Below are 13,668 nucleotides of genomic sequence, written 5' to 3' on the forward strand. Positions count from 1 at the left end.
AATGCAGTCTAGCTGGATTTCAAATAAACTCTGTTTTGAGATTTGCTTACTTTTTATTAATAAACAAGCAATAAGCCCTAGTCCTTATGCATTTGCTGAGGATAGAGAAGACACATTTCTAAGGCTGTGAATTCTTTCTAGTGCTTTTATTTTTTTTTTTGTCCCCTCAAAGACAAAAGGCAGTAGCAAAGTCATTACTGTAAAGATGATTAAATTAATTTGTATGAGTTTCCATGTTATTTTCTTGGAACAGGCTGACACAGTATGTGTATTTTAAAATGGAAAAGCAGTAAAAACTTTTCATGGTTTCATTGTCTGAAAAAGTGAAATTTAATTAAAGTTTATTCATCGTCTAATCTGACCTCGTATGGTACTGAATGCTTGCAAGTGCTGTGCCTCTGCATTTGGAGCTGGAAATGGTTAGTACTGCCCTAAATAAACCTGATCTTCAATCCTCGTGAAGTCAGTGGGTTTCAGTCAGACCTCTGGTGAGTGAAGGTAATAAATCAGCAAATGAAGCAGCCACCTTTTCGTAGTAGAAGGGTCACTTGAAAGGGCCATTTTAGTAATGTTTTATATTTCAAGACAGACTTTACAGCATTCCTTTACAAGTATGAAGCTAAGGCTTTTGGAAGTCTGATAGGTACCTACGCATAAATTTAAACAAAGCATTTTTCAGTTTGTCACCTAGCCATTACTATCGTGTGCCCATTGTTGACTTTGCAGTAAAATAATGTTCTTGTAGCATATTTTGTACCTTTGCCCAAAGATTTGCCCTTTATAAGTAAGTTCCATCTCTCTCCCCAGTTCTGTGCTTCAGGTCCTTCACCACCCAACAAGGAGCACTAAAGAAAAATTATCTAAGACAGAAAGTGAAGTTGGGAGTCCCCAACACAAGAAGGACATGGAGCTACTGGAACGAGTCCAGAGAAGGGCCACGAAGATGATCAGAGGGCTGGAGCACCTCTCCTATGAAGACAGGCTGAGAGAGTTGGGGCTGTTCAGCCTGGAGAAGAGAAGGCTCCGGGGTGATCTTATAGCAGCTTTCCAATACCTAAAGGGGGCCTACAGGAAAGCTGGAGAGGGACTTTTTACAAGGGTGTGTAGTGATAGGACAAGGGGCAATGGCTTTAAACTGAAAGAGGGCAGATTTAGGTTAGATATAAGAAAGAAATTCTTTACATTGAGGGTGGTGAGGTACTGGAACAGGTTGCCCAGAGAAGTTGTGGATGCCCCATCCCTGGAGGTGTTCAAGGCCAGGTTGGATGAGGCTTTGGGCAACCTGGTGTAGTGGAGGATTTCCCTGCCCATGGCAGGGGGGTTGGAACGAGATGATCTTTGAGGTCCCTTCCAACCCTAACCATTCTATGATTCTATGATTCTATGATAAATTGTTTTTGCTGCTGCTGTTACTTCCAGAGCTTTATCTGACACTGATGCTGTGGAGTGCTAACTTCAGAGCCTTACCTAAATCTAGAGATCGTTTGTGTGACAACTTGGAATACATTTTGTAATTATCTAACACGTGTCCACACGCAAGCATGTTGAACTTGGTTAGCAGCCATTATACCTGTGTTACTTCTCCTTGGTCTTGTGTAAAAATACCTCAAAGAACCAAAACCCTGAGGCTGAACCTCTATTGTAGTGTCCCTGATACAAAAAATAAAATTTGCTGATGTACAATATTTTATTAATACCAACAGTAATAGTAAAATTTTACTAATATTTTAATAATGTAATAATAATGTTAATATTTTAATAATTTAATAATAGTAACAGTAATAATAGTAAACTGCATCTAATGCTAACTCCTTGATGCACTGTGTCAGACACACTCATTACAGCTTTGGTTGGAATTTCTTCCTAAAAAAACCCCACTACCAAATAAATCAACTCATTTACTAGGGTGCCTTCTGATCTCTTTGCTGCTCTGTAGTCGTACCTGTTTTTTGAGGACTGACTGTGGTTTACTCCACTTGGACTAAATTGTATCCAAACTAACTTCAGTAAAGACACTTCGTAATTGTGAGGCAGAGCTGGATTTGAAATAACATTCTCATGATCAAAGATTCTAAGAAGCTTTTGTAGTAATTGGAGAATAACAACTATATAAAATGTGTTTGCTTCTCATATTTAAATTAAGTGTAAAGATAAAATGCATGAGAGGGTTATTAAATGAGCATACAGATACTGCATCTGATAAGATCAAAGCAATTGAGTGGGATTTTAATTTAGGCATTTGACTGACTGTCTAAAAAAAAAAAGTTTTTGAAGTAATGCTGGCCTTGTTCCATAATATCTGAGAGGTTCGCTCAGTTGTGGATTGCTTCACTGGGCTATTCCCTCCACTGCTGACATATTAATATTTATATCATATCCTGAGAATACTGTACATGCAAAATGCGCAGGCAGAGTGCCAGGCCTGAAGGCCTTCAATCTAAATGGGCAATATAGGATGGGTGGTATAATAAATTGCAGTTCTTTACCTGAACTGCAAGCAATGTCTTTCAGCTCTAAAATTACACCCTTCATCCACTTTGAACTGAAGAAGCATTCAGAACAGTTCTCATCCTGTGGCAACACACTCAGCCTGACTACAGTGGATAAGTGAAGAAACTGCTGTCTATGGGTTTCACCATCTTTAACAAAACAGGCTGCTTTTAAAAAATCAGTATTCCTGGAAGTCACTTGCATGAAAATCCTTCTTATGGTTTTAAAAAGGGAGAGACGGAAATAAGACTTGAGCCAGAATTCTCTGAAAATCTCCCATTTGTATCAAAACGGCTTTGATTTGAGGCTTGGAGTGGGCATGCAGTTGTTTGGTACAGAACTAAGTAGACTTGGGAAGAAAACTTAAGAACAAAAACTCTAAGCATCTTGCTTCATTACTTTGACAATATAAGCCTGTATCCACCAATTGTGAACGCAGAACAAAAAACCCAGAGTACTTCAGGCTGCTTCACAGAGGTTTGCACTGACACATGGGTCTTATTTAAGACCAGGACATACAGCCAGCCCTGAGCTCTAACACAAAGAGCAACTATTTTAACATCTCAGGAAAGGCCAAGGGTATGACACAGAGAGAGGGAAATAAACATTATTATGCATTTCTGTTTTTCTTCTCTTAAACCATCAGGCTGTGATCAGTAGTTCAGCAGTGGCTTCATAAACTGAGCCTTCCCTCCAGCAGTTGTGAGACCCTTCAAGAGAAGGGTGGGTGATATCTTTCACAGTTCTCTGGTTTTCATCTGTCTGTATAAATCATGATGTTTAGTTATTCGTTTCACTTCTAGATGTGATTTTGGAGTACATCAGACAAAGGCCCGCAAATCAAGGAGTGAAGCCTGCTGTAGTACTCAGAACTGTTGATGTTGCACTTTCTCTGACCACTGCTTTCACTAACAAATTATGATTAAGAGGCACGAAAGAAGAGTAATCCTGCCAGTGTGAGCTTGGGTTCCCTCTGCAGATTTACTGCTGAGCAGGCAGAGCTGTTTCGGAAGACAGAAAGAGAGCGTGTTTCACTGTTTTTCAATGTGACAATTTGACTTCTTCAGAGAAGCTTTTATTTCTTGCATAAAGTTATATATCCACCTCACAGAAACTGCAGAGGGTCACTGTGGGTCCAATTTAATTCACTATTTACATCAAAGTTAATTTGAAGAAATGTATTTTATCTTTTCTATGCCACAAAGCAAAAACACTGCATGAAAACAAACACAATTATATTTGATTTTGCTAAGTCAGATCTATCACTGTTAGGGGAAAAAATCCAAGTTGCAACTTTAAATGTTCTTTTAAACGTTCTTGCTGAGCACACCAAAAGGCAATTTTCTTGAAAATGCCAAAGTGTCTCTCTCATTGCACAGGACAGAATAACTTGTGTTAGAGAAAGGAGTTTCAGAAAGGCATACACGAAACTCTGGTATGTAACGTAGATTAGAATTTGACATTAAAGACCGTTTCTCAAAGACAAATGAGTCATTCTGCGAACCACCATGTCCCTCAGTTATGCAAATGACCAAGTAGAGCAGCGATTACCTGCCCATGCCAATGCAGGTCTTTCCACCACTGCTAACTAGACATTTTTGTGAAGGTATCTGCTGCCCCTATAGGCATCGGGTCCCCTCAGCGTCAATTTAAAAATCTCTGAGCATGAAAAAGAAGTTCATTTAAATGTAGTCCTGGAACCCGGAATGATTAATCCATCCATTCATGAAAAGCATCAAAAAGATACTTTGAAGATTTTATAGAAAAAATTCTGCCAGTCATTCTGTAAGCTGATGGCAAAATACATACCAGTAACAGCTGTTCTAGTAGAAGTTTATATCAATTTGCTGTTTTTCTTTTCTCACTGTCTCAGATCCCATATATTGCCATGCTATGGCCAGACTTTCTGCTACTGCTTTTCCTGACTAGAAAGCATAGCAGGACATACTCTTGTAAGGATGCAGGCCCAAGGAAAAAGTAGTGTTAATTTTAACATTTTCTCTCTAGTAGTCACCATTCATAACTTACAACATATACAGTGAAAAAGACTGAGAAAACCATTGATTGATTTAAATCTGCCTTAATTTTTTTACCAAAGGCAAAAACTCCACACACTGGTGCTTAATCATACTTTGCATCATGTACAAGCATGCAGTTTTCCATACAAATTCCATAAGGTGTTTAATCTGCTATTGCAAAAATACTTATTTGCATACAATCACACCCTGCTGTGGTTTTAAATGTTTTCTGAGAATACATTTTGAGCCTATTATCTTAACCTCATTGCCTTTCTACCCACATATAGACTAGCAGACATGCAAACCCTTTAATTTTTATTCAGGCCTGACTGCAATTAAGTTGAAGTGCATTGGTTCTCTGAAACTATAGGACTCAGCTTATTCCGTACGTATTGCTGGTGAATACGCTGTTGTTCAGCTGCTGAGCTGCAGCAGAGTCCGCATCTTACAAATAAAAGTTCTTATTATAGGAGAAAACAGTGATGGGCAGTTTTGGGTATTTTTGTAGTCTGAATCGTTTGTCCATGCTATGCGTGCCAGCTGTTGAATGGAAGCAGTCAGTCACAAACGGCACTGTCTTATCTTTCAAAAATCTTACCCCAAACACCAAGAAGCACTGACTCTACTTAAAGAAATCCAGGTGAACAAGAACATCTTTTTACCAGCTTTCTTGTTGGAGACAGGTTTGATCCAGGCCCAGAGAACATGCACTTACCCAATCACATCATGCGACATGGCAGCACATGCTCTGTTAGGTGTACTCTTCCCCATCAGTCAGGGTCTGACAAAGGAATTACACATCATTTGTCTAAAGAAGACATTGGAGGTAAACCCCAAAAATTGTCAGTGTGCACAACAGTACTGTTTACTGACTCCTGCTATAGCTGCACCCTGACAATAACAACTCTTCTTGACATATTTTCGCAAAGTATTTTAATGACTACTGTCAAGCTACTAGACAGAAAGTACCAGAGCTGACTCTTGCTTTCTTTATGGCAAATCCGAGTGTTTTGTCCCCACCATGTGCTCGCAATGAGTTTTAATATACATCAGTTAACTCTGACCAAATAGATTCCGCTTTTGTCAATTAATATACCACATGGAATAATGTATAGTTAGGGCACAAGCACTTATCTTAAGAAGACAGAACCATATAGGTTGCAAGGGGCCTCAGGAGGCCACCTAGGACTACCTACTGCTCAAAGTGCGGCCAGTTAGAGCAGACTGCTTGGGACATGTCCAGTCAAGCTTTGAGTACCTCCCAGGAAAGAGGTCACACAACCTCTCTGGACAACTTGTTTCAGTTTCTGACCATCTTCATGGTAAAAACAGATAGATAGATAGATAGATAGATAGATAGATAGATAGATAGATAGATAGATAGATAGATAGACAGATCAATAAATCTCTGTATCAAAGCAGAATTTCCCATATTTCAACTTGTGTCTATTCCCTCTCAGTCTATCTGGGAAGAATCTGGCTCAGTCTTTCATGCAAACGACAGTAGTAAGCTCTTCCCTTAGCCGCCTGCTTAAGGTTGAACAATCTCAGTTCTCTCAGCCTTCTACAATACACCATCTTCCAGCCTCCTTACCATTTTCGTGTCTCTCTCCTGTATTAGCTGCAAAATGGCCATACTGCATCGGACTACACAGGCATGCCTAGCTTGCTTCTGTTCTTAATGACCAGGACTGAACAGTCAGGAAGAGCGCATAAAGAACAGGCCAGGTATAGCACAATCCGTCCTGATATATATTCAGAGTTTTCAGTAAATCATTAGTTAGGGAAAATATGGCACTAATCATTCTTATCCAGCTGGACTGAGTTGAGCTAATGAACTACTAATTAACTACTCAACTCAAGGTACCTATCCTGCCCACAAGAGGCAGGCCATTTCCTCCTGGCTGCGGAGGATGCAACAGCATCCCTGGTGCTGCAGCCCAGGCTGGTGAGCAACAACTGGTGACCCCGACGTGATACATCCATGAGACCCTGGGAAGCCCCGACTCCCTTGCCGAGCCGAGAGCCCGAGCCTAAGGAGCCCGAGCCGGAGCCAGCGCCGGAGCCGGGAGCTCGAGCGAGAGTCCTTCGGAGAAGAAGGTAAAGCCGCAAGCCCCGACGTGGTATTCGCGGAAGGGAAGCATGCTGGAGTTGGATGAATGGGCCGGGTCTCTGCTCACCCATAAAGCCTTTGTGAAAACAAAAAGGGGGAATTATGGCACTAATCATTCTTATCCAGCTGGACTGAGTTGAGCTAATGAACTACTAATTAACTACTCAACTCAAGGTACCTATCCTGCCCACAAGAGGCAGGCCATTTCCTCCTGGCTGCGGAGGATGCAACAGCATCCCTGGTGCTGCAGCCCAGGCTGGTGAGCAACAACTGGTGACCCCGACGTGATACATCCATGAGACCCTGGGAAGCCCCGACTCCCTTGCCGAGCCGAGAGCCCGAGCCTAAGGAGCCCGAGCCGGAGCCAGCGCCGGAGCCGGGAGCTCGAGCGAGAGTCCTTCGGAGAAGAAGGTAAAGCCGCAAGCCCCGACGTGGTATTCGCGGAAGGGAAGCGTGCTGGAGTTGGATGAATGGGCCGGGTCTCTGCTCACCCATAAAGCCTTTGTGAAAACAAAAAGGGGGAATTATGGCACTAATCATTCTTATCCAGCTGGACTGAGTTGAGCTAATGAACTACTAATTAACTACTCAACTCAAGGTACCTATCCTGCCCACAAGAGGCAGGCCATTTCCTCCTGGCTGCGGAGGATGCAACAGCGTCCCTGGTGCCACAGCCCAGGCTGGTGAGCAACAGGAAAACCTGAACCAAAGGCCAGTGTATTCCGTTCCATTTATTAGCTGCCAATGCACTGCTTCCCTTTTGAGTTTAATCCTTTTTTGAAAGTAATGATAGTTCTAGCTTTCTCATTTCTGGAAGCAGTGAGTTCCCTACTTTAGTTCTTTCAGTATCTGAAAAAAAGACTACCTTTTGGTTGTTTTAAACATGCTGTCCATTACTTGCCCTCTGTGCCCACTTACTAGAAAAACTGAATGAGAGCTCTCCACCCTCTCTCCACAAGCCACCATTTTACATAATTCAATCATCTTCCCTCAGTCATCTAGGCATTGTCACTTTTGTCTTTTTCAAACTGGAAAGTTAAAGTGTTGGTACTCGTGTTTTAAACAGAAACCATTCTCTACGTTTTATTACTCTTTCCTACCTTTACCTTCTTTCTGATCTGGGAAACTAGAACTTCATACTGTTCTCTAAATGTGGCCACACCACTGATCTACACAAAGATGTCACAACATTTTCTGCTCCATTCTGTCTTCCTTTTCTAATAATTCCCAGTATTTTTGATTTGGAGCTGGAAATGAAGTTTCCAAAGAATTGCCTACAGAGATGCAAAGAACTCCTTCTTCAGCAGTAACAGCATATAGGGAACTTACCACTAGGCACATATAATTAAGATTGGTTTTGCCTATATGCATTACCTTACATTTATTGAGATTGAATTTCAGCTTCTATTTTAACACCCATGCTGCTCAGCAGAATTAGATCCTTTTGCAACTCCTTGCTGTTAGCTTCATATTCCACTACTGTAAAGGATTTTGCATCAGCAGCAAACCATGCTGCTGCCTTACTCACTGTCTTTCCAAGACCATTTCTGAGTATGCTAACTAGTGCAAGTCCCAGCATGAATCCCTGTGGGAGTCCAGTTGTAACTCTCTCCTAGTGTAAAAAATGACTATTTATTGCTACCTCATTAACCCTTCTCTTTCAGCTAGTTACTAATTCACAAGACAGCCTTCCTAACCTATGACAGATAATGTTCTTTAGCAGCACTGGTGAAGGACTGTGCCAAAAGCTCTTTTGAAATCACTATAATGAATGTATCACCCTGTTTATCAGTTTGTTGTTCATCAAAGAACTTAATAATTATGACAAAGCTTCTCTATCTACAAAAACCCATGTTGATTTTTCCATAGTCTGATGTATTTGTCTGTATGCCGAAGCCTCACCCCAGCTCTCTGTCACTGATTTGCTTGTGCGATCCAAGACAAGTCTCGGTTAACTACAACCAGTAAGAGGACTCAGATGCTGTAAATAAACATTTAAGATCCTTAAATCCAAAATGACTGTCTTCAAAATTCTCCGCTTTCCAGCTATGGAGGTACTTACATTCCATAAATTCTTATTTCAGTGTGGTTCCCAAAACATCTCTGGCTCCTTTAGCATATACTTCCCAAAAAGCTAATCCTACTCCTCAAGGTCCAGCCCAGACAGTCACAACTAAATGATTTCAGGGGCTAGGATTAAGGAAGCTGTAATAACCATACGGTGGTTATAATACATCCAAATTGCAGGAAAATATTAATTTGTATGTTCACAGATGAAGGACAAAACCAAACCCAGGTCCCCCACAAACTGAGTTCTGGGGTTTCTAATCACTGAACTATAGGAAAAGGACAGGATGGTTTCTCTTACTCCTTAAATATTCATGTCCTTTATAAAGGGGCCCCCTTAGGCATCTAACATGAAAGCGTTTACTGAAGTGAACTCCAAGTAGAGCAAGCAGCTCCTTCCAACTCAGTTTCGAGGATGTTGAGAGACACACCTGTAAGTTTTGCATCTGTACTTGCCTGCCTGCTCTGCCTCTGCATTGAAACACGTCCCATGTAGCTGCATTGGCAAAATGGACTATTTGTCAGTGTCCTGGTTACGAACTTTACATTCCCGAATTAGCACTGTAGTGGCTGTGGCAAAGGTACACGGCACATCTGCTGATTTTCCAATAGCAGTCGTAATACCTGCTTGTGGGACACAACAGACGCAAGCCCAGCGTCTTACAAGGTTCTTTAGCACTAAGCCTTGGTCACTGTGACTTCAGTCACCTAAATGTCATTGGCCTTTCACAGTGAAAAGTTTAGCCAGCTTCTTGTTCAGAGTGGATCCCATGCGATCCCGTTCCTCCACTTGCTTCTGCCAGGTACCATAGAGGACACCTGGACAGAGAACTAGTTGTGATTGATTTCACCCAGTATCAAGGTTGTTCAGTGTTAACTGCCACAAATCTGAGCACTGCAGCACCAAGACCCTCCGTAGACCTAATCCACACTGCCTCGTAACTAAAACGAAACTATATATCTTCTCTCGTAAAGAAAACACAGAAATAATTCCACTCATGCTAATGAAGTATCAACTAACACAGTGATAAATGCCCTAAGAATACCTAAGTAGTTATTCACTGAATTAATAAATAAATAAGGCAAAGGGCACTTGCTGCATGCAGAGATTTAAATAACCAGCTGTTTTCTCCTGTGAGAGGCATCTATTCTGTGTCCTGAATGAGGAAAGGGGAAACCAGAAAAATGGTGTATGACGGGCTACTTAATTCTATCCTACTTTGTGCCCGCAAGGGAGTCAAAATTACAGTTGCACAAGTTGCCTAATTTTATTTAAAAGTCCGACATTGTGACAATGCTCTTTGAACACTGTTTTCTGCATAGCACATTGTCAAGCGTGCACAGTTCTGAGGCCCTGAAACTCTGGAATACAAAGGGGTGAAGTAAGGACACAGCAGCAATCTTCACTTGGAAATTCCTTGCTTTTGTCAGCTGAAGTCATATCTTGAATGTTATTGCAACGCACTGTAGCTTGTTTGCATTAAATTAGATTTACATCCCGCTTGGTTATCACAGGCTGGTTGGAAACAGGCATGCCTATGTTCCACAGTCCACACATCCATGCTCCTCCTGGGAAACAGCCAGCACGAAGTTACAGGAACTGCATGTGGCAGCTTTTGTTAGGGGAATGAAAACAGTTCAATTTGGTTAAGCAGAACATTCGTTTGTGAGGAGAACGGAATGTGTGTATCTACTTGGGAGGCCCAAAAGGCAGCTTTACTTGAAAATATGTTTTTCAGGCTTTCAAGGTCCAAATCATAAGGGACCAAGTATCTAGTATTTCAAGAGGTAAAATACATTAGTATCTCAGCCAGCAAGCTCAGCCTAAAAGGCGGTCAGAGAAAATACCGAAGTTTAAAATTATGTTTTTGCAGGTCATTGTGTTATCTTTAAAAGTCTACCTGCCAGCCGCCATAGCAACAAGTATCCTGCCCTCCACAGTGTATTTCTTAGAGTTCATAGATCCTTTAACTATGCCAATGGCATATTTGTACAAGAGCAAGACATCCGAGGAAAAAATAATTACAACACAAACAGCCACCTAAGGTATTCCTGAATGACCAGTTCTGCTCCACTTTTCGCTGGATATCACAGGAATAAGAGCAGAAGGTTTGTCATATTCCAACAGTCATTTCAGGAAAAGTTTCACTATGTGAATTAAAATGTCTAGCTGCAAGATGCATTTATTTACTATTGGATTGAAATTTCTTTTTTTCATTTTTACCTGAAATGTTCACAACTTAACTAATGATGACAGCATTCAATGAAGTAGTGAACTACTGGTTTAAATTATTGGCTCAATCTTGTACAGACTTCTGAAAAATTTAAAAATACTATTAACTTTACCAGGGTGATGTTCTTTCTTAAGAAGTGCAGGATCAGGCCGTAAGTGGCTGCTATACAGCCCTTACAGCATGGAAGGGTTTTGTTTGATTGTGAAAACAAAAACTTCTCGATTTGATATACAAAAGGTCATTCTACTTAGCATGCCACACATGAAGGGAAGCAGAATGTGACGTGACTGGCGTTACTCTCTTTAGCTAGCACACTAAGTCCAACTCTCTCTCTTTATAAATCTGTTCTCCAGCTCCTGAAACGTGTTACAGACTGAATGTGTGGGGTTTTTTTAAAAAAAAAAGGTTTTGTTACAGTGTCAAATGGATTTTGGAAAGGGAAGGTCAGAGTTAAATTACACTCTAGGTAGCCTCCTACAGCAGAGAAAAAGAGCAAGCTCCTGTACCACATTTCAACCAGAAACATGCTTTCACTGCTGAGTCATAAACCCCAAAAGACAGTGTTTATAATAGAGCCGTCACCTACAGCTGGGTTAGGTGGTGCCTATAGCAATATCAAAGGCCTTCTGTATTACAAAACAAAGTGACTGCAACGTTCTCTGATTGTCATGAGGCTGCTGCTATGGTTTTATTTTTAAGAGAAACTGTTTACTTTCCTATGTTTTCCTTCAAGAGTAGAATTTGTAGGTGAAACATTAAGGATCTGAATCAGTATCCATCTCCAAAAATACATCTAGGCTTCATGCTGGGGTATACACATCTCATACTGATAAGAAAAAGACCTTCCTGATGAGAAGACAAACTATGCATGAGATGTGATAGGTTGCAAAGTTCTTGGGAAGAAGAAATATAACTCCTTCACTTCATACCCTTGAGAAGTTTGTTGCCATGAATCTTTGAACAACATATAAAAGGAAACTGCAGAAACACACTGTAGAATCTGGCATTCCATTCCCCAAGAGTCCTCTCTTTGTTAGGCTCCGGCATTAAGAAAGAATACAAGATAAATAAGGGAGCACTTTCTTAATCGTGCTTCTTTAGAGGAGGCTGAGGGGAGACCTGATTACAGCCTACAAATACTTGAGAAGGGATGGTGGGGAGGTAGGGGAAGGGCTCTTTACATTAGTGATGGGCAATAGAACAAGAGGAAATGGGTATAAGCTTAGTCAGGGGAGATTCAGGTTGGATGTTAGGAAGTATTTCTTCTCTGAAAGGGTTGCCAGCCACTGGAATAGGCTGCCCAGGGAGGTGGTTGAGTCCCCATCCCTGAATGTGTTTAAGAAAAGGGTGGATGAACTACTTAGGGATATGGTTTAATGGGGGATTAGGGACGGTTGGACTGGATGATCTCTAAGGTCTTTTCCAACCTAGAAATCTATGAAATCTATGAAATTGGATAAATCTGCTGTTTAAATGTTGTATGTGACTGGACTGCTCTCTTGCTTACAGAATTGAATACTAACTAAATCAACTAAATCAACGTAGGTCACAGGCAAAAGCACTTGACCTGCAGCGTCCAAATTTCCTTATAAAACCCACCACAAAATGTTGGTACCATCTTGTAAGAATCCAGGAATTGGAACAAGACGGGTCTATGAACTGATACTGAAACACATCACAACAGTAAAATGAGAAATTCTGGAAATACAAGCTACAGTATATTTGACGCAGTTCAATCTTATTTCCTCTTCAAAGACAAAGAATCTTTTCAAAATATTTATATGACCCTCTAATTTTTAAATTAAAAGGAGGGGTTAACCTGAACATTTTAATTTGAGGTGAAAGTTTCATTATTAATAAGGGAGTTAATTCTAAATAGTACTAAAATTTAACACCTTTAAAGTGCACATTTATTTGGGTAAGCCAGTTATGAATCAGAGAACGATGAAATTTATGATTACTTTTGTTGCCTTAGAAAAGCCATGCATTTAGCACACCCAGTAGCCACTGTATAAGACCATGTAAGAACTGCCCAAGCAAAAAAATTGAAATGTTTAGCTACTAAAATAATAATTTTACAAATTTTATCTAAGGGCTAACCACTTGTGGAAAAGCTTTAAAGGTGGCAGCAGCATCTAAATTTTAAAAGGCTACAGTGAAACAACAGAGGAGGTGTCTGACTTCAAAGTTGATCTAAAGACAGTTTAGGAAGATCTAACATAACTGAAGATGCCATCAAAGGATTTAAAGCAATGTGAGTTCATAATTTGCAGAAGTCTGCAAGCAGCTAGGCAATATTCAAAAGACTAGCAATCTGTACAGCATCTGGATGGAGCTGCAATAGTCTTAGTTTGGGATGACAAAAATGATTGCAGATATGACCAACAACCAATATGTCATGGATCCAAAAGACCTGTGAAGTGAGAAAGTGAAGGAACAACGATGTGACCAGTTAGGAATTATGAGCAGGACTGAGACACTGCAAGGTCTTAAGAAGCCAGAAAACTACCTGAAGAAAGATATATAAATGCCACAGAGCACAGCTAAGTTCCAGTATCTAAGTACACAATTGGTCTGACAGTAAATCTGGGTGAGCTGGGTAAGATAACACTCAGGTAAACAGTGGAAATGACCAATTTGACAGGTGAACAAAACCAGCACTTCACCTTTGATGAAGACATGGAACTTGACTGTGAAAGAGACACTATGCCATCCAGATTTAACATAAATCCTGATATACAGTTTA

Source organism: Tauraco erythrolophus, chromosome 4, assembly GCF_009769465.1.
Source record: "Tauraco erythrolophus isolate bTauEry1 chromosome 4, bTauEry1.pri, whole genome shotgun sequence".
Lineage (NCBI taxonomy): Eukaryota > Metazoa > Chordata > Aves > Musophagiformes > Musophagidae > Tauraco > Tauraco erythrolophus.